Source organism: Rhipicephalus microplus, chromosome X (genome assembly GCF_043290135.1).
Source record: "Rhipicephalus microplus isolate Deutch F79 chromosome X, USDA_Rmic, whole genome shotgun sequence".
NCBI classification, from domain to species: domain Eukaryota; kingdom Metazoa; phylum Arthropoda; class Arachnida; order Ixodida; family Ixodidae; genus Rhipicephalus; species Rhipicephalus microplus.
The window spans coordinates 239791041-239813033 of NC_134710.1; the positions used below are offsets into that span (position 1 = coordinate 239791041).

General features: G+C 46.1%; 1 protein-coding gene across 2 annotated transcripts in view; it reads left to right on the forward strand.

Moving 5' to 3' along the window:
• LOC119187801 (breast cancer anti-estrogen resistance protein 3 homolog) overlaps window positions 1-21993 on the forward strand; it is a 236038-nt gene that overhangs the window by 65901 nt on the left and 148144 nt on the right. The window contains exon 1 of one of the 2 annotated variants that reach the window (XM_075878846.1): window positions 2343-2475. The exons of the other annotated variant lie outside the window; for it this stretch is intronic. The gene's annotated coding sequence lies outside the window, so the exon portion shown is untranslated. Of the gene's footprint in view, window positions 1-2342; window positions 2476-21993 lie in introns of those variants that run through there. 2 annotated transcript variants of the gene reach the window in all.

Sequence of the window (21993 nt, forward strand, 5' to 3'; positions counted from 1 at the left end):
AGCGGGTGAGCGAGGTGTCGCTTTCCGGAAACAGCTGGCAGCCCACCTCTATTTTTCTTAAAGGTGTAAAACACTATAGCTAAGCTAAGAAAGAACTCTTGAAAATGAACTTATTCTTTACTAGTGCCGTATCCAGAAAAGAAAAAAACTTTCTTTTAAGGTGTCGTTTCATTGATTCGTAAAGCGCAGCTATACGGAAGGCAGGAACGGAGCGTGGCATATAGGGTCGTCATCTCACGATGCGATACCATAAGTTTCTAAACTTTAGCGCCAGTAGCTGCCGTGCACCACTGGGATTTCATCGACGACGCCACTATGGGTAATGATGACAATCATTTCTGGCTCTTGACGACCATGGAGGAAGATGCAAGATGGAGATAGATTGTGCTACACCAATGAAACCAAAAAGTGTTGGCGCTACATGTGATCGGCACACAGGGGCGCACGGTATGTTTTTGTGCTTGGGCGGTCATTCTCGTACAATGCTGCTGCAGGTACAGTAGTGCGCACAGGTTGAAAACTATCACCTAAAGAAATAATAAACGGTAGTGTCAATCTCTGAGGTCACTTGTTGGTTTGATACGGCTGGAGATAAAGTGGCTTTTCAAGGCTGACTGCGCGACGTAATGCCCTTCTCTAGCTTTATTTTTCTTTCCAGTGACTGGAACCACTTTCTACTTTGACCTAGCTGTAAGCCGGCTTTACTGCTGCAAATTCGATGATAAAACTTCAGTGTAGCGCTACAATACAATGTCAAAGATTGGATTTTCCACGAGGAAAAAAAAACACTTCAAACATACGGATAATGGAAGCAAGCTCTGCCTGCAAAGCTGTTCAATACGAGAGATGCCTTGAGCCCTTACAACTATACGGATGCAACTGAGCCGGGACACAGCAAGTCATGCCAAGCAGTACACGAATTGCATGTTCTTGTATGCGAGCTGAGACGGCAGGTAATGCCATCAATCGGGGGCATTTTATACTTCTCAAGCTACGGCTTGGTGTTCGGCCGTTTCGTTTGTGCGGAGCTGGCTTAGCGCTTGCGATTGAAATGACGTGGTTTAGCGCTTGTGAATGAAGGGACGTCAGATTAAAAGAACTTGGCAGGCTGCCTAGTGTTTTCATTTAACTGCTTTAAAGACCCATTAATTCCGCGTTGTTGCCTCAGCGGCTAATATCTTGGCCGTTGTCTTGTAGGCACAGGATTTTTTTTTTATTCTTCATTTAACGATTACCCCACTTAGCCCGAAAGCTAGAACTGAATGTTGCCGTCTTGAATGCTTCTCGCCATGGCCTTCGTTCGGTAGCCATTATTGACGTAATATAAATTAGCGTTGCCATGGGCGTGCCCAATCAGTTTTCCTTGTGATTTCCTGATATAAAGGACACTAATTGGGCATGGTTACAGATTACACATGTTATCACATGTCGCCGTTTTGCGCAAGCTACCTCGAGGCCTGAAGACGCATATATCAAGATATATATATATATATATATATATATATATATATATATATATATATATATATATATATATATATATATATATATATATATATATATATATATATATATAATTCGAAGGTCGTAGGTTCTATTCCTGCTCACGGCTGGTTATTTTTTCATCCACTTTTTTTCTTCTTATTTACATTCCATTGGTTCTAATAACTTGCCCTGTACATTCCTTGGCATTACTGTCTGTTAGATCTCATTAAAATTGTGTTAAATCACGAAAAAACGAGCCCTTAGGTGTACACTTCTTTTCCTTATATATATATATATATATATATATATATATATATATATATATATATATATATATATATATATATATATATACACACATATATATAATATAATATAATGGCAAGTTGTACAGCGTGAGAATACGCCTGAACACCGCAATAACAACTCGGTTGCCTTGGCCGCACCGGGCGTTACGAAAGCGAAACCAACCGCGGCGGTTCATCGGAGTGCCGATAGGAGCGCCTGCGTTGTTGTCCTGCTGGTTGTTTGCGTCTTCGTTCAACAGGTGGCGCGAGCAGCGCGCGCAAACAGAGCGGGCCGCTTGAACAGCTTGCAGGTTGGCGCTCGGCGAAGCCACGCTGCCGCTCTACGAACAACATTCGCGCAGCGGCCTCCTCGCGGACAGTCGAGGCGGCGTCTTTGGTCGCGGCGGCATAGCGTGCTATCAGCTGGCCCGTCTGCGCGCCGTTTGTTTTGGCCGTGTGTTAACTTTGACCGAGACCACGCTGAACAGAAATTCTTGGCTGCACCGATTTTTTTCTTTTCTGTGTCACCGCACATTTGCGAAATTGTGGCGGATCGTCAATCTGGGTGCCGTTTCGGCGGATGTACCTCGCCGCACACCAGCGTGAGCAACAGCTGTCTCACGTGCGGACGGGATTGTCGTCCTCTGCTTGAGGAGCGGCGACAGCTAGGAGCAGCTGCAGCCTGTGTCTCGGCCTGACCTGTGTAAGTACGTCTCACTGGGGAACAGGCGAAGAACTGACTTGGGGACAAACTCGCGAAGATCTTCATTTGTAAATGTTTCTTTTTTAATATGTTTACCAGCTGGCGCCGGCAACCGGCAATGCAGCCAGCAGCACGACTGGCTGCAATGCTCTCATAACGAACAAGTCTGACGTAAAACGTTTTTTTATTATTATTAATATTATTATTACAAATATGTATACAATCATATCTTATCTGATCAGCAGTAATCCTTTCGCTGGAGCATTCTGAGCATCGCATCTGTGATGAAAGCAGATTGGTGTAACGGAGTACTCGAGATTTTAATCAGTCTATGATTATCGTGGTGATATTAATCATTAATCGTCTGACGTGTAGTGTGTATGACTTTGTAGTTACGACTTGTAACAAGTGAAATATTTGCCGTCTCATAAATTGATACTTATTTCAGCGGTGATGGAGGCGCTAAATGTGCGAAGTTGCATAAACGATTGTTGTGATTCTGGTGTTCCTTTCGAGCATTAGTGCTGGCTTTTTTTTTCTATTTATTATGAATTTCTATTGCGTCCTACGGCATGTTGTGCTAATTCTGTGGAAATATCGGAGTTATGTAGTTTAAAGGAAAGCATTTTTAACTCAAAGTAATTGTACTAAATTTTGACGCGATGGGTTTGGTTGGGTCGGTGCATAATTGTTTTTCTCGCGAGCAAAGCATGTATTATATTCTTGGGCACCAACAATACGATTAGAACTTTTTGCGCCTTTAGTGCTCACAGCGCTGTTGATGTTGCATTGTTTTCCTTGAGATTGACATTCTGGCCTCAAGTCTTTTCAGGTGACAAAAAAAACACCGCTGTGAGCACAAAAATATTCAACAAGAAAACGTCAGTGATTCTTCGCGAGGCTCTTGTGTGCTGTCCGTCAATACGCATTTGAAGATGGTCATTGAATAAGTCGTCAACATAGTCATATAACGAAGTGAACGCTGCTTAGCGGAGAATAACTACTTTATGGGATATTCAATGCTCTCTGTACGACATTGAGCGTGCATTCGGGGATTAAGTGAAACTGTGTTAGACAGCAAAGTAAACAGAGTATAAGAACAACACGCATAGACAACGGAGAAGGAGTGTACTACAGGCACTCACTGCACTATTGAGGCAACTGCCCGAGGCTCTTTGTTCGTTACGTTCTCTGTACCATTGTCCACAGGGGACATCGCTAATGTCCAGTGCCAAGATTCATTACCCTCCCGAACAATTCGAACATAGATGTTTTTGCGGGTATGCACGTTGGTCTGTACGAAAAGTGTATGCATGCATGTATACACACACGTATGTGTGGATATCCGCACATGATACCACGTTTTAAAATTAACTAAAAAAATGCCATCGTGTCTGGTGTGGTCAAATGAACGACGTTTGTGGTTCATAAGTCTTCCCATCAGTAACCAATTGCGATAAAGTGGGGCTCAGGTTCGTGAAAACTACTTAGTCTAACATTTTTCGTAAGGAAATGTCTCAGTGAGTCGGGACGTTAGGCATAGTAATAGCGAAGGAAGCCGGCGAACAATTGAGAGCACTTCAGAAGAAAAGGTTTTAGGAATACGAACACAGTTGTGTGACCGCGCCTACTGCTTCTCTACGCTCTCTCCGCATATATTGCGCTTGGTTTTGTTATTGCGTCCACGTGTCCACTTTTTCAAGAGGGGACGCTTCCAAAGGCTCCATCAGTGCTATTTTATCTGTAACATAAAAAAAAAATCAATGTTCGAAGCCACAGGAAGTGTTTCCTGTGTCTGAACATCTGTCATCCCTGTGTGCGCCTAAAACTCAGTGTTAAAACTTGTCATACATGTCATAACACGCTGCTACCCAGGACCAAGCAGCCTAAACGCACGTGCCAAAATGACGAGTGTAAACTATGACAAATGTGGGCTAGCGATGATTTTAGAAAAGCTAATATTGAACTCGGACCATTCATTCATTCATTCATTGTACTTAACTGAGCCCAATATGGCAATGAGTAACAGTGTCAGTGCAAAATGAATATAAGAGAAAAATGCATCAATAAAGATAGGGAAATCAAAGAAACAGATCACCAAACAGGTAATGAGAAAATATGATACACGGAAAAAATAGGATAAAGTTCACTGCAAAGAATTTTTAGACAGAAAAATAATTTATTATTCAATGGCAAAAAATGTCTTCAATCACACACGCTCACGCACAAAAAAAAAAAGGAACGCATTAAGACTTCGCGAATTAATAAAGGATGACAACGACATGATGCTATTTCAGGAGATGCTTCCAGCAAATGATATGGAAATAATTTATGGTTGCTAATAGGTGCAATAGGGTCAGGAAGGTCATTCCATAGAACCATGCCTCGTAAAAGTGTTCATGATTGGGAAGCGTTAGTTTGTCCATTTAAATTTCCGGAGCCCTCCACTATGGCGTCTCCCGTATCCGTATCATTGTTTTGGAACGTTAAACCCCACAAATCAATCAGTTCGACAATTCGTGCGTTTAAGGCTGTATTAATTAGGTATGCGACGTGAAATGCGTGATGGTGCTTCAAACTGCAAGAGAGATAGCGATATGACCTGAGGCTGTAGATATATTTATAGAATAATGATAAAATAGTGATTGAACAGCGTACATGACTACGAGCGTGTTATCACTAGCAATATAACTATGCGAAGACACTCAGCTGCGTCTATACTAGTAGAAGTATTACCTTACATGATCTTTATACATACATATGTTCAAAAAACTATTGCCTTACAGTTAGTATGTGGTCGTCACGCTTCACGTCAGGTTCACGGCGAGTTTTCAACCGAAAATACTAGGATTTTATGAAATCAAAAGTTTGGAAAGAAGAACGTAGTGTGTGTTCTTGTGCTGCAGTGGCTGAATGCATGAGCTTTATTGTTTGTCAAAGAGGGGCTCCTAAGATCATTATGCATAAGCTGCCGTCGATAGAGGTCTGGCTTGGGCTTTTTGCCAGAGTAGATGGCTTTTGGCAGAGGTGTCCGTCGCTTTACCACGAGTAATACCCGTAGCCCGTACGTGGGCTGTGTTAATAAGGTGTATTCGTAGTTGCATGAATAAAAAATAAGTGACTGTGTGCAGCCGGTTTTGCGACGTCCCAGTGTATTGAAAGCTCTTTTTGTTGAACAGTCATGCGAGCTCATTCTACTTTTCTTCGACACTTGTGCTACTGACACTTTCTTCTCTCCGCCTGCGGGCATTCGGTCCACCCAAGGGCGGAGATGAAAGGGCTTTGCTTACATATCCAGTGCTCACGGCCATAGAAGTGAGCCGACATATGAACGCGTCGCCGACACGTCAGTGGTTACAAAGCCGGACTCTGTTCTTCCTCAACAGCCGCCTCGGGCTTTCTTTATGCGTTGTTTAGTTCGAGTGGTGCGTGACATCACCCGCTGGCGTCAAGGGATGCTTCCTAATCCTTCTGACATAGCTAGCGCGTTAGTCATGGTGAACAGTATGGCCGCGCTGGTGAATAGTATGGCCGGAATGTATGGGGCACAGCTTTGACTGCGATCAGCGTAAGACCGGAAATGGCGTCAAAGATGACTTCGCGTCTGCGTGTTCGACATCGTTTGGATTGTAGTGGATTGCTTATAGTTGCCTTACTCTCTTGGTAAAATATCGTTTATATCCACCATCAGATTTCTTCCGCGTATACCTCATCATGTGGATCCATTCCGACACATGTCGAACGCGATAGCGTGAACGATGGTCATAGTTCACTAATGGCTGCCAAGTGTGATGGTGAGCTTTCTCGTGGTGTTTAGGTGGGCGTTTCATGGAAGGCGTGTGTGTTGTACATATGCCAGCCTGTCAGACAGAACTGGACGGGCCAAGCGGCATCTCTTTGAAGCGAGTCAACTCGGCTGCAGGGAAGGTCGACGAAACTCGAAGAGATTGCAATACGAATTCAAACGTGGTCGGGCTGGGTCGGCGGTGTCTCGGAGCCAGAAGCCCCGCTGTCGCACTGGTTTGTCTTTTACTCCGACGCAGGGTGCCGATGCAATCTCGTCCCTCCAGAAACGAGACCATGCAAATGCGGTCACATTGGGCTCTGTCAACCTGCTTTCTGATTCGGCCTGCGCGCGTCTCGTTCACGTAAACCAATCTTCCGACACGGCGATTGTGTCGCCTCTGCATGTACGGCTAGCTGACCTCTTCCGCTTCGCAAATCGCAGACAGTCATTCGTGATCTATGCCGCTGCCGCATCTAGTGCGTCAGACGCGTCTTTTACGAGAAAGTGAGCCTTTCATCTCTGGCGACTGACGTTAGGAGCGTATCATTCGGGCGCCACATCGATTTCTTCTGCTTAGGTGGAGTGTAAATCAGTTTTGCTTCGCAGACGTCATTCAAAAGGCATTCCGCGTGACCGCAGCGCGTATGCTTGACGCTCCGCCTTCATTCAAGCGTCCGATGAGGCGGTTTATTCTTGGCCTCCTGCCATATGGCCATTGAGTATCGGGTGCTTTTGCTGCTTGTGCGCGCGCGTCGGCAGAAGCTCTTCTGGCTCGCGCGTGCTCGTCCTAAGCTCGCGCCGCTATTTTCGCCCCGTTAAGCGGCCCGAGTGCGCCACCGAGCGAGTAATTGATTCCACACGGGAAGGAACGAGCCCCCGCTGGTCAGTCATCGCAGCCACCGCCGGAGTTCCTCAAGGAAAACCGAGCCGACCACTTCCGCTAGTGGGCGTGTAGAACGGCGTATGTGGGTCGCTCTGTTTTTCAGCTATTGCATCCCTTTCCCTCTTTAAAATCGCTCTCATATACGGCTGTCTAAGGCGCCTCTCTCGGCAGCATCTGCCTGTTTTGCTTTCCTTAAACGTTTCTGGGTGAAATGTGCGTTAGCACAGTGCTGAATTATTTCCCAGCGTGAGAGGATTAGTAAAACCTGCGCGCGCTTGAGAATTACGATTAGTTAAAAGTAAATATGATGTGAGGTGGTGCCTAAAATGATACCTAAAATAAAAGATACCTAAAAATACCTAAAATGAAACTGAAAGGATACGCTGAACACAAGCCATAGAAACTGCGTGGCTTTCGGCGATGTTCAAATGCCCATTCTGAGACCACTTTGCGGCAACGCGCGGTGCTCAAATATTAAAATAAATTGCCGCACAGAATAGGCACTCGTACAACCGGCATGTAGAAAGTTGAAATGACTTTGTTTTGTGGCATCATTTTTATAAAAAACTCAGCACTAGATACACTTAATGCGTTTTCTACAATGCTAGAAAATACAGTTGGCGTACTCACAAAAAGATCTCATGCTAAACATGTTCGTAGGAAAATATTTCGGCCAATATTGTTGGTGGAAATATTATTAGCAAAGTCAGCCGAGCAATAAAACACGGAGAATTGTTGTGATTTCGGCCCGAGATGTTTCTGCTTGTTACGCTGATTGTTTCACTTGTTGATACGGCCAAACGGTCTTCGATGTGAGCCATCTATACTATGTAAATTTTATTCAAACTGTGTAGATAGATAGATATTTTGGGTTGAACGTTCCAAAACCAACATATGATTATGAGAGACGCCGTAGTGGAGGGCTTCGGAAATTTCGACCACCTGGGGTTCTTTAACGTGCGCCCAAATTTGAGCACACGGGCCTAGAAAATTTCCGCCACCATCGGAAATGCAGCCGCCACAGCCGAGATTCGATTACGTGACCTGCGGGTCAGCAGCCGAGTACCTTAACCACTGGGCCACCGTGGCGGGGCTATTCAAACTGTGTATGTAAGAGCAACCCGAAATTTTAGACACAACCCATAGGTCACTTTATATGAAGGCCAGTTGTGTATGACTTCAGCGGCTTGGGCATTTTGCCATTACAGAACTAGCCATCTCGGGCGTCTGTACAAACACACGGGAGAAGTCTGTGGGTAACACTGGCATTTATTTCGTACCTCGTGTGACCATTGTTATAGTGTGAAGTAGGAAGTCGGAAGGGAACTGCGTGTCTTAAACGTAATGGTACGTTAAGCAGTTAAACGTTACCACGTTCTTCTTTAGCCCTTTCACCGTTCCGGCTTATCGGTTGTGTACCAAGGAGCCACAACCGCGCAAGCAACTTCGTGGCATGCTGAGCGAGTCACGTATTGCGCCACGAACGAGGCAATTGTGAGGCCTATATGTCGGTTGCCTGGGGGCCCGATGCGAAAAGCTATCAACGAGCTCGAATGTGTTTACATAACGACCTGGACTGCGTGAAGTGGCGAACAGAGCGCGCCCCTCCTTCGCTGACCCTGGCGTCGACTGCAATACTTTCCTAATTGCCCTGGCACGAGTGTGTGCAAGCCGGCGCGCGCCGAGTCGGTGTTCGATTCAGCCTGGCGAGGTCGTCTTGTCCAAACTCTCGTTTCTCAAGTGCGGGGCCGGTCTGCGACGGCAGTTTCTTGCTAAGCGAACGTCCTGCAAGCGGAATTCAATAAAGGTATCAAAACCGTATCATGCATACGCGCCGAAGGAACCGGTTGCTGAATCTTGGCGGAGTGGGTTGAAAATGTAGTTCAAATGACAAACCACGAAGCGTGTGACTTTAACATCAACAAATAATACAATATATGAATGGGGTAACAGATAAGGAGCGGCAACGAAGGGTGCCGCGGTTATCTATACAGACATGTCTTGCTACGCTTCGCTGCGGAAAATGGATAGAGGGATGGAAAGAAAGAAACAGGCAGCACCAATCGTGCGTATACACTTGAAGATATACACTTATAAAGCGGTCGCGGAGACCTCTTGACTGCAAGCATTGTATAACACTCTCGTTGCTTTTCGCGTCAGCGGCTCACATGGCCGCATGGTCAAATAATCTTTCCTTCTGAAAAGTGTCTTGTGTCTATAGCCATGGGGGAGGAGGCGCCGAACGTAATAAGTAGCATAAATCTATAGAATGGCACTAGAAACTGTTCAACAAGTATAGTGCGTGGAACCAGAAATATTTTGCGATTGCATCGCCTACGTGGAGGGGACACAGAAACGGAGCGCGGGAAACTTCTGATCGGGGTTGCAGCTTAAAAAGGAAGGACAAAGGAGGTTAAAAAAAAATTTTAACCTCTTTTGAAGAGGGCCACTTTTATGTAGGAAATACTTTCTTAGACCAGAAGACGATCAGTAAGCGCGCGTGATAGTCTGAGGCAACAAAGTTTGCCTTGCAGTTGTAGGTCTTAATAGTTTGATCGATGCCACGTGAATTCCTCCATGAGGTGACAGGTCCGCCTTTTCGGTAATGTCATTACCCCCAAACCAACGGTTTGTTCAGACAGCCAACCAAATCGTGCACTTTCGCAGGAGCATGATATAGGTTTGTCTCCGGTACTGAATGTTCATGAGTATTGTGCCGCAGGCGTCGTAACAGCAAACTTTGAAGCGCTGCCTTTGAGTCACAGATTGCGACCTGTTAGCCTGATCACGTCTAATTGCGTATCAGTTTGCAGGGCAAAAGGCTCGGACGCCGTCAATATTGCCATATGGGATATAAATTATAGTTTAACTGAATAATAATAATAATAATAATAATAATAATAATAATAATAATATCTGGTGTTTTACGTCCTAAAACCACGAATGATTGTGAGAGACGCTGTAGTAGAGGGCTCCGGAAAATTTGACCACCTAGTGTTCTTTTACGTGCCCTGGCATCGCACAGTACACCATTTCGCCTCCATTGAAATGCAACCACCACGGCCGGGCTTCGGATCAGCAGCCGAGTACGCCAGCCACTGTTTAACCGAGGTGGACGTAAATTAAATTATCGCTGCCGCTATCATGACACCTATGGAGTTGGTAGACCAAACCGACCAATCAGCATACGTAATCTGCATGAATTTCCTATGTCTTAAATAGTAGCAGTGTTTGTTTTTAAAATTATTTTGGTTTATCAGTTTTCTTAGTTATCTTCGGAATGATAAGGCGCCCCATGTAGCTGGAGGCACCACAACAGAGATGAGTCTTGTTTCACGCTGTATAGCCTGATGGAATATCGCTTAGATGAACAGCGACGACTCCTGCAAATGTTACTCTGTAGGTCTTTGCGAAGCCGAAAAGTGGTCGAGTACGCAGGAAAGATGTCACATCTGTGCTCCGAGACAATCAACAACGATGTACATATATCAGATAATCTCTCACGAGAATGATTGCAGCACCTACCGAAACTTATTGAGAAAGTCCTATAGAAGCAGGTGCATTGTTCCTGGCCCTGTAAAGGTTTTTTCAATTAACGATTATTGTGCCTTCGTGCATTTCAGAAAATTCTGGGGTTTCACGTACCGGTCACCATGATCTGATTATAAGGGCTGACGTAGGCACGGGCTGCGCCCGTTAATTTCGACTTGCTGGGGGTTTCGAACGTCTGCAGAAATATAAGTGTCGCCCCTATTGGAATGCGTGCGCCGTGATTGGGAATCTAGGCCGCCCGCTCGAGCTTATAAAAGCGCAGTACCATATATCAGGTACGCTACGACGGCGTTTACATAAGCACAAACTTGACCAACTATGCCACTCAACTGTGCAGTATTCGTAAAAATAAAGGTCTGTATAACTCTAAAGTAAGAGTTATGCATGGTCGCTCTAAATCAACAACGAGAAGAAGAACAAAGCTATATCCTTAAATGAATGCATATAATATTAATTAGCGCGCACTTGTGACGGGCATGACTTCTTTTCTATATTTCTTTATTATCACCTCCTAAGATAAGATGGTTGCTATACACATTAGTTCAGCTCGGCTTTTTTAGTTCACATTAAAGGGGATCTTAGGGCTGGTTTTGGCAGCATGAGATGTACACGTGTTTTTGTCGAAGCTTCAGCCAGGGAAGATAAAATCGATCTGTCTCACACTGCCAGCACTCGGTTTTTCGATTCATTCGTACGTGATTTCGGCATAAGTCTGTCGCCTCGCGGTTTCCCGCATTAAGCGCACAACGTTGCTGTATGCGAAGCAATCAACGGCGTAATGGCAACGCCGGCGCCGTTCCGCTGTTTTGTACGAGGAAGTAGCGTGGAGTTTAACTGGAAACAATGACTTTGTCCTTGCGCACTTGACGGACGACACTTGAAAGGCGTTGAGAAAGGCGCAACGTGTGTGTGCACGCTCCACGCGACACACAAGCGGAGGAAAACCTCCGTCGCAGGAGAAAAATGAAAAGAAGAAGGTAGCATAAAAACAAACTATTATATATATATATATATATATATATATATATATATATATATATATATATATATATATATATATATATATATATATATATATATATATATTCACAAGAACGAGACACGGATAAATCCATTTCACACTTTCAGGGCTTTGGTTCTGTAGGGTATATAAAGCGTGAGCACTGTAAGGATGACCATATGCGACGCAATATTCGCGAGAGAACCGAGCAAACTTAGGAAGGCGTACTGGATGGAAGTCAGTGAGGCCATTTCGAGCTCTACGTATACTCTCAATGTTCAGCGCGTCATAAAAATGAGTGGGACGGCGCTATATACCGCTAAATTCGATCGCTATTCGTAAGCACCGTGCTACCACCGGGCCACATTTACCTCGTGCGCGTCCACTGCGCAGGGTTCGCCGAAATGAGGCGTGGCATTATATGGAGATGCGCGATGGTATACTGAGATAAGTGATGACGGCTCATCTCAATTCCGCGCGCTCACGGGCGTCCGTAGAAATTTTCGTACGCGTTGGCCTTGCGCCTCGTCTCGTTACAAAGTCACGGCTGTGTGTGTGTGTTGTTGGTGGCGGAGGGAAGCTGATGCGGGCCTCGCGTCGCTTCAAGGGCCGCCGCTGTATCGCGCTTGCGCATTCTGCGCACATCTCGCGGCTGTCGGATCTGCGGGGCAATACATTACGCGGCGGCGGCTTGACGTCCGCGCCAAGGCCAGCCTAGTAGCACGGCTGCCGCGTGGCCGAGCCTGTGTAGCAAAAGCCGTTTTCCATATATGGTGTGCGTATACTCGCGGACGCGGCCCATGTGCCTATATCGGCGAACACAGAACGAATCGTTTCTCTTCTTTATTTGCCTTGTGTGCTAATTGCTCTGTGTCGCGTCAATATTTCCCGCTGTACCATCGACAGCCAATCAATTACAAATCATTATTCATATTTTATCGTAGCTTTCGGCTTGTAAAAAATCTGAGGTTAATACTAAATATGACCTTTGGTGAAAATATTTAGACATTCAGTTTATATATATATATATATATATATATATATATATATATATATATATATATATATATATATATATATATATATATATATAGAGAGAGAGAGAGAGAGAGAGAGAGAGAGAGAGAGAGAGAGAGAACAGGAAGGTTAACCAGATTTCATAAATTGTGAATGTAGCGGCAGAGTAAATCGGGAGACAATAAAAATACATTTTGCGGACCTGGGTGTGAACAGCACTTCACGCGATCCTTCGAATAGATATGAAGGTTATCCAAGCGATCGACTTCGCATTGCTGGCGGGGCTTAATGCATTGTGAACTTCAGAAAGAGCTCGCGAAACATTCCAAACGCCGAGCCCACATGGTCATGCCGACACACTTGCATTTGCTGAATGCGTGCATCAGTAAGGGTTTATTGAGTGCATTGTGTCACTTCGCCGCTAGGAAAACATTAACCTTAATATGTTTTTTAATGGCAAGAAGGGTAAGCGTCGTTCTGTCGCCATTATGTTTGAGCATGTCTCTTACGATGTCTATTTGGGTATAGCAGCTTCAGCTCCATGAACCGGGAACTTTTTTTTCAGCTGTCAGTTCAAATGTTATGCACACATTTTCTTAATCGGAATTAATAGAGCTTATCGATCGATTGATTGGTTCCTTTCGCCCCGTCTTATTCTTTTGTTATCATCCAACACCCATGGCTAGCCTATTTTTTCTTTGGTTGTAACTTTGGAAAAGTGCCGCCTTGGTCCATCAAAGAAGGCAGGGAAAATAATTCAGGGATGCTTAGAACTTTTTTAATAAAGGGAAGGCGAAAGCCCAGTCGGACTTGAGCGATGTGGAATGAAGTTCTGAGCCTATACGGTGTTGTATAGGCATCGTGCGGTGTAGTTATCGAAATACGACTGCACCACATGAACCCAGAGCATGCAGAAGCAGCTGCATTCGGCCCAGCTGCCCTGATTAGAAGTGAACGTGGCTCCCGCGTCTCCCCCCCTTCTGGACCATTCGTGGTCGGCAGGGCCATGCAGGCCCAGTGTGGATCGCGCGCCTCACCCTTCTTCACGGTCCTGTTGCGCTGCTGCTCACGCGAATGGTGCAGAGACGACGCTAACGAAGACGAAGTGGACGCGCTGATCTGCGCTCCCTTGCTTTTTTCCCCCTCCCGAATGCCCAGAAAGTTCAGCAGACCACTGGCTCTGGCATTCAGGGTACTTCAGGTCGGGGCGTACCCTAACCCCGCACAAGATTTATTCGGGAATGCAGCACACTAATGCACGCTCATTAGACGCGGATATAGTCAACTTAGAACATAAACTCTGGCGGTGCCCCGCGTTACGCGACAGCTTAGTCATCACGTCGTCTAATTTGGAGGCTCCTTTTACCAGCCCCGGTATCGAAAGAACAGCTATGGGCAGTCCAACGGGCCAGCGACGCATCCAACGAGACTTGGTTTTTCTGTTCCGACGTGGGAGTGGCCCGCAACGGGCTAGAGCGTGTTACGATAGACCATAATAAAGTTTTTCCATATATCACTCACTCAGCGACGCAAAGACGAGACGGACGAAGTACACTTGCACCTGGAGCTCGTCACTTTTTTTAGGGGCGAAGCTTCTGATGGTCTAGGGCAGTCCATCCCTTCGGCGTAGCCAGCGCAGCATATCCACAGACAGACAGACAGACAGACAGACAGACAGACAGACAGACAGACAGACAGACAGACAGACAGGCAGGCAGGCAGGCAGGCAGGCAGGCAGGCAGGCAGGCAGGCAGGCAGGCAGGCAGGCAGGCAGGCGGGCGGACGGACGGACGGACGGACGGACGGACGCTTCTCCCCACTCATCATCATTCACTCCGTGGATATGCTGTTATTTTTTATCATCTTTTGTGGACCTCATCACCTTGAAACATGGACAGTTGTGATTTTCTCCTTAAACCTCACAATATAGGGCTCCTATCTTCTACCGGTTGTCGTTGTACGCGTGATTTCACTTAATTTGCATTTTTGCATTCACGGCTCGTGGGAGCCTTTTTCTAATTACTGCGTTGCAACACGCTCCGCGTGTGGGCCTGTGTCTTAATTTGAGACTGTCGCGTTGTTCATGGACAACAATCTGAAGGTTGAGTACTTAATTATGCCGCTCCCAAACAAAACACATAAAGAGCGTTAGCTCTTTTTCCTTGGGATTTTGAACGCTTAATAGTCATGACGAAATTGCGCGGCTGCCCACCCACGTTCCCACTTTAGCCTACACTTTCATTCGCATACTTGCTTAATTTTCACCTGCACTATTTAGAAGTCATGTAACGCTCAGGGTCAAACGCACGGGCCTAAGGCGCCGTGCGGAAATGAAAAAGAATTGTAACGCTGTTTTATTCTCTTTTTTTTTTTGTAGTGCAGTGTTCACTTTAAAAAGGGGCGAGCTGTGTTGCTCCTCTTCGTCGAACCGGCTCGCCTCATTTCGCTTTTGCCTGGAACCTTGACGGCTGCCATGCATCAAGTCAGCCACTTCTATAGCATTGGAGTTGACCATTCCAACTTCATTTTTCCAACACGCTCGCTGCTTCGTTGTTGGTGCTTGCGCAATTAACGCAGCGGTGTCCACGTGTTCTTATCATGTATGTGGCGTTGTTTGTGCTTGCCTGTTTTATCCTTTAGTGATGACCAAAATAAAGAAAAATAAGAATGCCACAAACTACGCTACTTTTCATGGATAATACTGAGCAGCTATATCCTCTCCTTGCTGTATTTTTTTTACGATTATACAAAACTTGAGCACCAAGTTAAGGCAACTGTATACACAAGTTAGGGCAAGCCGTCCGACACAAACATTGGCATGATGTCTTGATATCTGTGCGGATTACCGTGTGTATATTTTTTTGTGAAATTCGCTTCTAATTCAATTGTATTTCATTACTTATCAATTTTAAGTGTACTTGGTACGTGTGCTACGACAAAACATGAGGATAATATTGAGACATGACCAAAAGTGATGGTTAACCTAAATTTTTCACAAGAAAGTCACTATTGCAGCACAATCAGCTACGAAGAGAACAAGTAACGTTTACTAAGCAGGAAACGCTTGGTAGTAGTGGCAAAGTTTACTAGCTGTCATATTTTTCTCTGTAATTAAAACATATAGCGACACGTAGTAACGGTATATCGAAATAGTAAGTGCTGCACACTTTACCCGCCATGGCAGTTTAACAGTTAGGGTGCTAGGCTGCTGACCCGCAGGCCGCAGGATCGAAACCCGAACGCATTTTTGATGGAGGCGGAAATTTTCGAGGCCTGTGTACTTAGATATAGGTGCAACTGCATGACCCCATCGTGGTCGAAATTTCCAGAGCCCTTTACTACGGTGTCTCTCATAATCATGTCGTGGTTTTGAACGTTAAACCCAATACATATTATTATTACTCACTTTTCATTGCTGTTCTTCTAAGAATGCAGCTTTCATTTCGTGCCCTTTAATCGCCGGACGTCATTGTCTTGTCGCTGACTGCGGTGTCTTGTCGCATATGCGCGTAATTATGCAACGCTTTCAACGCCACATTTGGGGGGGGGGGGGGGGGGGCAGAGGTGGGTGGAGAGGGATGTTAAAATCCCCTCCAACTGATTGTCACAGTATAGCAAGGCACCCGGCCATTATCAAACATCGCTTACGAACACGAAGCTTCCTATACATCCGGCTTGAGTCGCTGCATGCGGTATACGCATATGGTTCGTCTTCACTGAAGCAAAAAAAATAAAAATAGATGCTGCCTGATTGGCTTGTAAGAGCTCCATTTGGTACATGTATAACTTTTCGCAAACCACGTGACACTTCCGCTAATATTCTTCGATGGCGCCTATCTCACACGACAGAGCCGGCATAACGCATAGTTCTTTTCGCTCACCGCTTCTCTCTGTGCGGCCTCGCTCGACTAAACCACCTCAGAGTATGCATGCACTTCATTGATTGCTCAGTATCTTCGCAAGTGTTTCAGCCGGTCTCGTTAAACTGAATGATACGGGGGCATCTTTACGAGCCCCCACTTCAATGTAAAAGGCGGCTCAGCCTCAGTGATGCCACACGCGTGTGCTTTACTGCGCAGCGTTGCCCTTGCGTAGACGGCATAAACATCCGTGTTGCTTAGCGCTCGCATTAAACGGGCATTGCCTTCGGGACAACGACGTGTTCGGGTGTTGCACGTTACAGGCCTTAAATATAATAAATAATGATCTGCGCGTCCTAATAGCGCATACCCGGCAGAGATGCGCTGCATGTATACGTGCACGAGTCGCTTGTCACGGCCGAACATTCTGAAGTATATGCGTAAATTGCTTGTGAGCCGCCTGCGCTCTGTATATATATGTTGCACGTTTTCAGAGAAGTTTGAGTGCATGTGTTTGGAAAATTTGCGTGGTATGTCGCAAAGAACGGAACATGTAAACTATAACGGCGCTTGAAATACCAACGTGGCACGTTTTTTGCGACGTTTGTCTTAACACACACACACACACACACACACACACACACACACACACACACACACACACACACACACACACACACACACACACACACACACACACACACACAGAGAGAGAGAGAGAGAGAGAGAGAGATAGCATTTGTTTTCTGCATCACTTCACTTTTTGTTTTTGTTTTTTTAATGAATCAGCCCTACCATAGATATCTGTAAATGCTGAGGCTAAAGGAAATGAAATCAAACCTCACTACCTGAAAACGACAGCTGTCGTATCTTCTCGTGACGCTCTTCAGCATCGCCGTATAGACTCCTTTAGTTTATTTCCCCATGTATTTCGCATGCTCTGCCACGGACAAGCGTCGAACGAACGGCGGAGGAACACCGCGCGGTTAGCGTCGCTTATATGCCAAGCTCGCTTGTGCGTTGATGGATTGTTTCTGGCATCTAAAGGCGCCTCTGTGTAGTGCCATTATAAAACTTCCCACTTTTCCGAGTTTTGTCCCGGCCGCCGTGACACGAGCAGACGGAGAGACAAAGGCTGCGCGCAGAGTGGCGCTTCGAGCTGGTGGAGGCACTTTTCCCCTTTCCGCGGCCTCCGGCTGCTTCCTCGAAATTGGCGGTCGGCGTGCCTCTGATTGATGTGATTCCGGCGGGGCCAAGCGTTCCTCTAATGCGCCGCGTCGCAGCAGCCAAACGCTCGCGGGTTGCTCCTTTTAAAGAAGCGGGGAAAAGGGAGAGGGGCCTCTGTTGGAGGGGGGAGTGCGAAGCCGCCTCCTCTGTGGATGGGTTCATTAGCGATGAGCCACCAGCGTGGTTTCTAGCCCGCGGCGAGAATTTGGGTCGCGCGTCTCCGCTGTATGACTCCACATTGTTTCCAATTGACTTCGCCACTGAATAGTGTGGGAAAGAGGCAGAACGGTGGTCTCTAGAGTGGAGAAGAATGGTCGCTTTTGTTGTGCAAAGCGCTCCTATTAGTCATATCTCATTTCGTCAAGAAAACTTCGTGTGTGTATCACTGTTAAAGCGTACTTATTATTACTCCTATTTTTCGTTTTTTGTATTTGGCGCCAGTGGACCTCAGTGCATGCGAATGGCCCTGCTGCGTCGACTCTAGAGCAATCCTATGAACTTGCCTGATCTCTAAAAATGATGGATGTTATGAAATTGGGTGGCAGTCAGACTAAGCCGAAAAATCATTTCTTAGGGCAAGTGAGGCCCCTTGATATCGCACGAAATATGAAAGAAGAAACACAAGGCCTGCGCGAAATGCTCAGCATAGTCACAGCGAAAGCGGGCCTTTCGATGCCTTTTCTAAGCACTGTTTGGGTAACTGCTACAAGCACACTTGCTGGGTACCCCCTGCGCCCTAAATAATCACAACTTTTTGTGTAGTACGCCAACATTCACTATGCCATTCTTTGTCATTCTTCGGAGAAGCGTGGCATTCGCTACACACTTGCTAGGAATTTTTTGCAATTTTTTTATGCAGTGGCTGACGACGATGAAAAATTATACCTCAAGTGGGTATGCGCCACCGTTAATAGGTGATCAAGAACAAGTTTTTCTAATGGGTTGGAGCATTGTACAACCCACTTGTTACGCAACTCCCATTGTATGACGCATAGTTGTTCTTGTGAGGTTCTAAAACGCGATTTCCCCCCCCCCCCCCACATCAGGCCTGCGAATTCCGAGCACCGGCGTGTCTCAGTGGTAGAATACTATGCTGGTACTCAGCGGACCCGGGTTTGAATCCCGTTGTGTCTTTGAAGTTTTATTTATTGAGTTCTTTTATTTCTTCTGATTCTGGTTACGAACACCGGCGGCGGAGAACTACGGCACCGCACGTGACCCGTGTTCTGATATTATAACAGCTTTTGCTGTCAAATGGTGCGCGTATATAACTTTTTCTATGGACGTAGAAATGTCCGACCCTTCTCAAATGTCATTTACAACGAATGCCATTTGCTTGCTGTCACACGGAAAAACTAATGCCATTTGATGAAAATCACATTTTCTGTCGAATGAGTTCCCGAAACACATTCGCATTCAATTTAGGACCGGATGAGTAGTCTCAATGCCAGGGACTTTTAGAAAGATGACTGTGTACTTATGTATACGCAACTTTTACCATTTGTAAATAGCTTATTCTTTGCTAGATCAACGTATTACCGGTTTGTTGACATAATAGCACACGCGAAAGCCTTTAACAAAATATAAAAAAAAGCTACTCTCAACCACAGCGGCTGGACGCTGGCCATGTTTCAATTTTGTTCTGTTGTTGTTGTTGCCTGTATTGCGGGTGTTGGTCGTCCGATTTCACGTGTTGTGGTTACCAAAGTGGTGACTACACTAAATCGCTGCCGTCGACTCATTTCTGCAGCCGGGAAGCCAGTCATGCGCCCCGCTTCAGTTCACTTTACAAGTGTACTCATGCTTGGTCATATCGGCTACCATGTTGGTTTTGGAGAGTTTCGTACGTGCAGCTGTGGCAAGTTGGGTAAAACGGTGGCGCTTATATTCTATGAGTTCCTTTTTACTCATAAAAATTATTTTTGTGTATACACGCATGTTACATGCAAGCTTTAGTACGTTTTTATTTCTTCTGAAATCCGCGGCTCAGGAGGGCCAAGGTCATGGTTATCATTTGAAAATAACACTTGTTTTAGTCGTGTGACAGCACGCAGGTAAAAGGTCATCAGGTCTGCTTCATGCCATTCGTTGTAAATGGCATTAGATGTGGCGTGTGACAGGGGTATTTCATTATACGCCACATGGATCCTTTAAATGTTGTGTGCTTTAAAATACGCCTGCTTCTTGAGGGTGGCCAACACCGAGTCACATGTATACGTTATTGTAGTTTGACTGCTTCTTCTTCTTCCGCCTTACGCGTAAGCACTGTCTTGTTTCGAACCAAACGCAGTCTTGCTGTCTGAAAGGCGAGCGAATAAATGTTTTGTAGCTCACAATCGGCACTCGCACTCGCCTACAACCGTTAGGAGCATCGCGTTGCTTCCTTGTTTCGCCTGAAGAGCGCTTCTCTTGTCAGGCCCAAGCGCTGTTCTTGAGGTTCGTGTTGTTTCAGTTAACGTCGGCTGCAGCGTCGACACAACCTCGGCTGCACAGCAGGGAGGCAAGAAAACGCGACGTCCCTCTGACCCAGTTACAGAGATACATCAGCGAAAGGTGCACGTGAGCGGCTCTTTCTCGTTGCTCGTCTATACAGCATGCATTTCGCCCGCTACACCGAGCCTGCGGCGGAAGGACGAAGCTCCTTCGTTCAAGATGACAGGAGGTTCGTTGTGCGCTCGGAAAGTGTGTATGCGCCTGTTTTCTCTCTCTCTCTCTCTCTCTTTGCCTCTTCTTCTGGTTGGAGCCCAGGCGTGAAATGTGGCGGTAAGTGTTCGTGCGACTGCATTCACGCAACTCTTCGTATGACCTCATAGGATGCTGCCTGAGCGCGTCGCGCTAGGAGGTCGAAATGTAATCGACTTACCGCAATTTACGGCCGCGGTACACCTTAATTACACTTCGCATCTAACGAACGACGTGACGTGCAAACGCGTTCCAACTTTTTTTTTTCCCCGCTCCATGTTTCTTCTCAACAACGTTTCTCCACTTGAGTATTTGAGTTATTAACGGCATACTATTAGACAGGGTTAAGAGGAAGATGCGGAAAGGTTTGCCGACTCACGTTGCGCTAATAAATCAGCGCAAAGTGGTGATTTGCTCGCTTGCCCCCTCGAGCAATCGTGCCAGTGAAATGACTCCTGAAAGGGCAATTTCATTGAATGTTCCAGATTGCCGTGTTAACCGGTGCACACTCCGGATGTCACTTTTTTTGGGGGGGGGGGGGGGTAGTGAACCTGTTGCTGCAAGGGCACTGTGCTACATGGGTTCAGACATTTACAGCTGCTGTGAGCAAGCCCAGGGAACGTTTGGAGACAGTTCGATGAAGGGCAGTTTCGCTCACTCCTGAATGTAGACGAGGAGAGCGTGCACACAAATGTAGAAATTAATGATTGGGGTTTTAAGGCAATCGCAAGCAGATTGTTATGTGAAAAGAACAGAAAAGTCAGAGGAGGCTGGGATGATTGTTGGGGAAGGTGATAGCGTAAATAATTCTGCTAAGTACTTTGGGAAGTAAACTACGATAACCTTCCCCGATATGGCGCCAAATTGCCGCTCGTCCCATTCTCATAGCGACCCAACAGAGCAGTGGTGTTCGCCCTGTTTTTGGTAGCTTGTACACTTTCGTGCTTGTTTCTAGTCTAGATGGAACTTGAGTGACTGGTTCCCTTATATTTCATCTGATGCTAAGTTCTTGCAATTTCGTTGTCTCGGTATAAGGGCCCTCTCGATTTGATGTCTGACTTTATACGAGAGCGCCAATCGTTTTGAGCATGCCCTCGCTCATAGTAAGCCCATATAGAAACAGGCGCGCATCACTCACGTGTTTCTAAATCCGTCAGACTTGACTGTATCTGCTTCGCTGTCTATTTCCGTGCTCGTTTCTTTTGTGTCTTACTGCTTATTCGCTGTCTGCTTTTCCTTCGATACCTCTCCCGGCCAAGGTAAATATATACAGACCGACGTTCGCCTCGTTAACTCACTGTATTGCCTTTACTCGCTTACCATTTGGGAATCGATTATTAGTAGAATTATATCTGACACTCGCTCGCAGGCTGCCCACTCATCGGCTAAACGCGAGCCACTTCACTCTAGTCGCCGCGGGATAGTCTGTCGCTTTCAGTGGAACGTACGACTCCTTCTTCCGGTATGGCCCATCCTCCCTCACTTCCGGCGGCGGGGGACTGCATCAGGG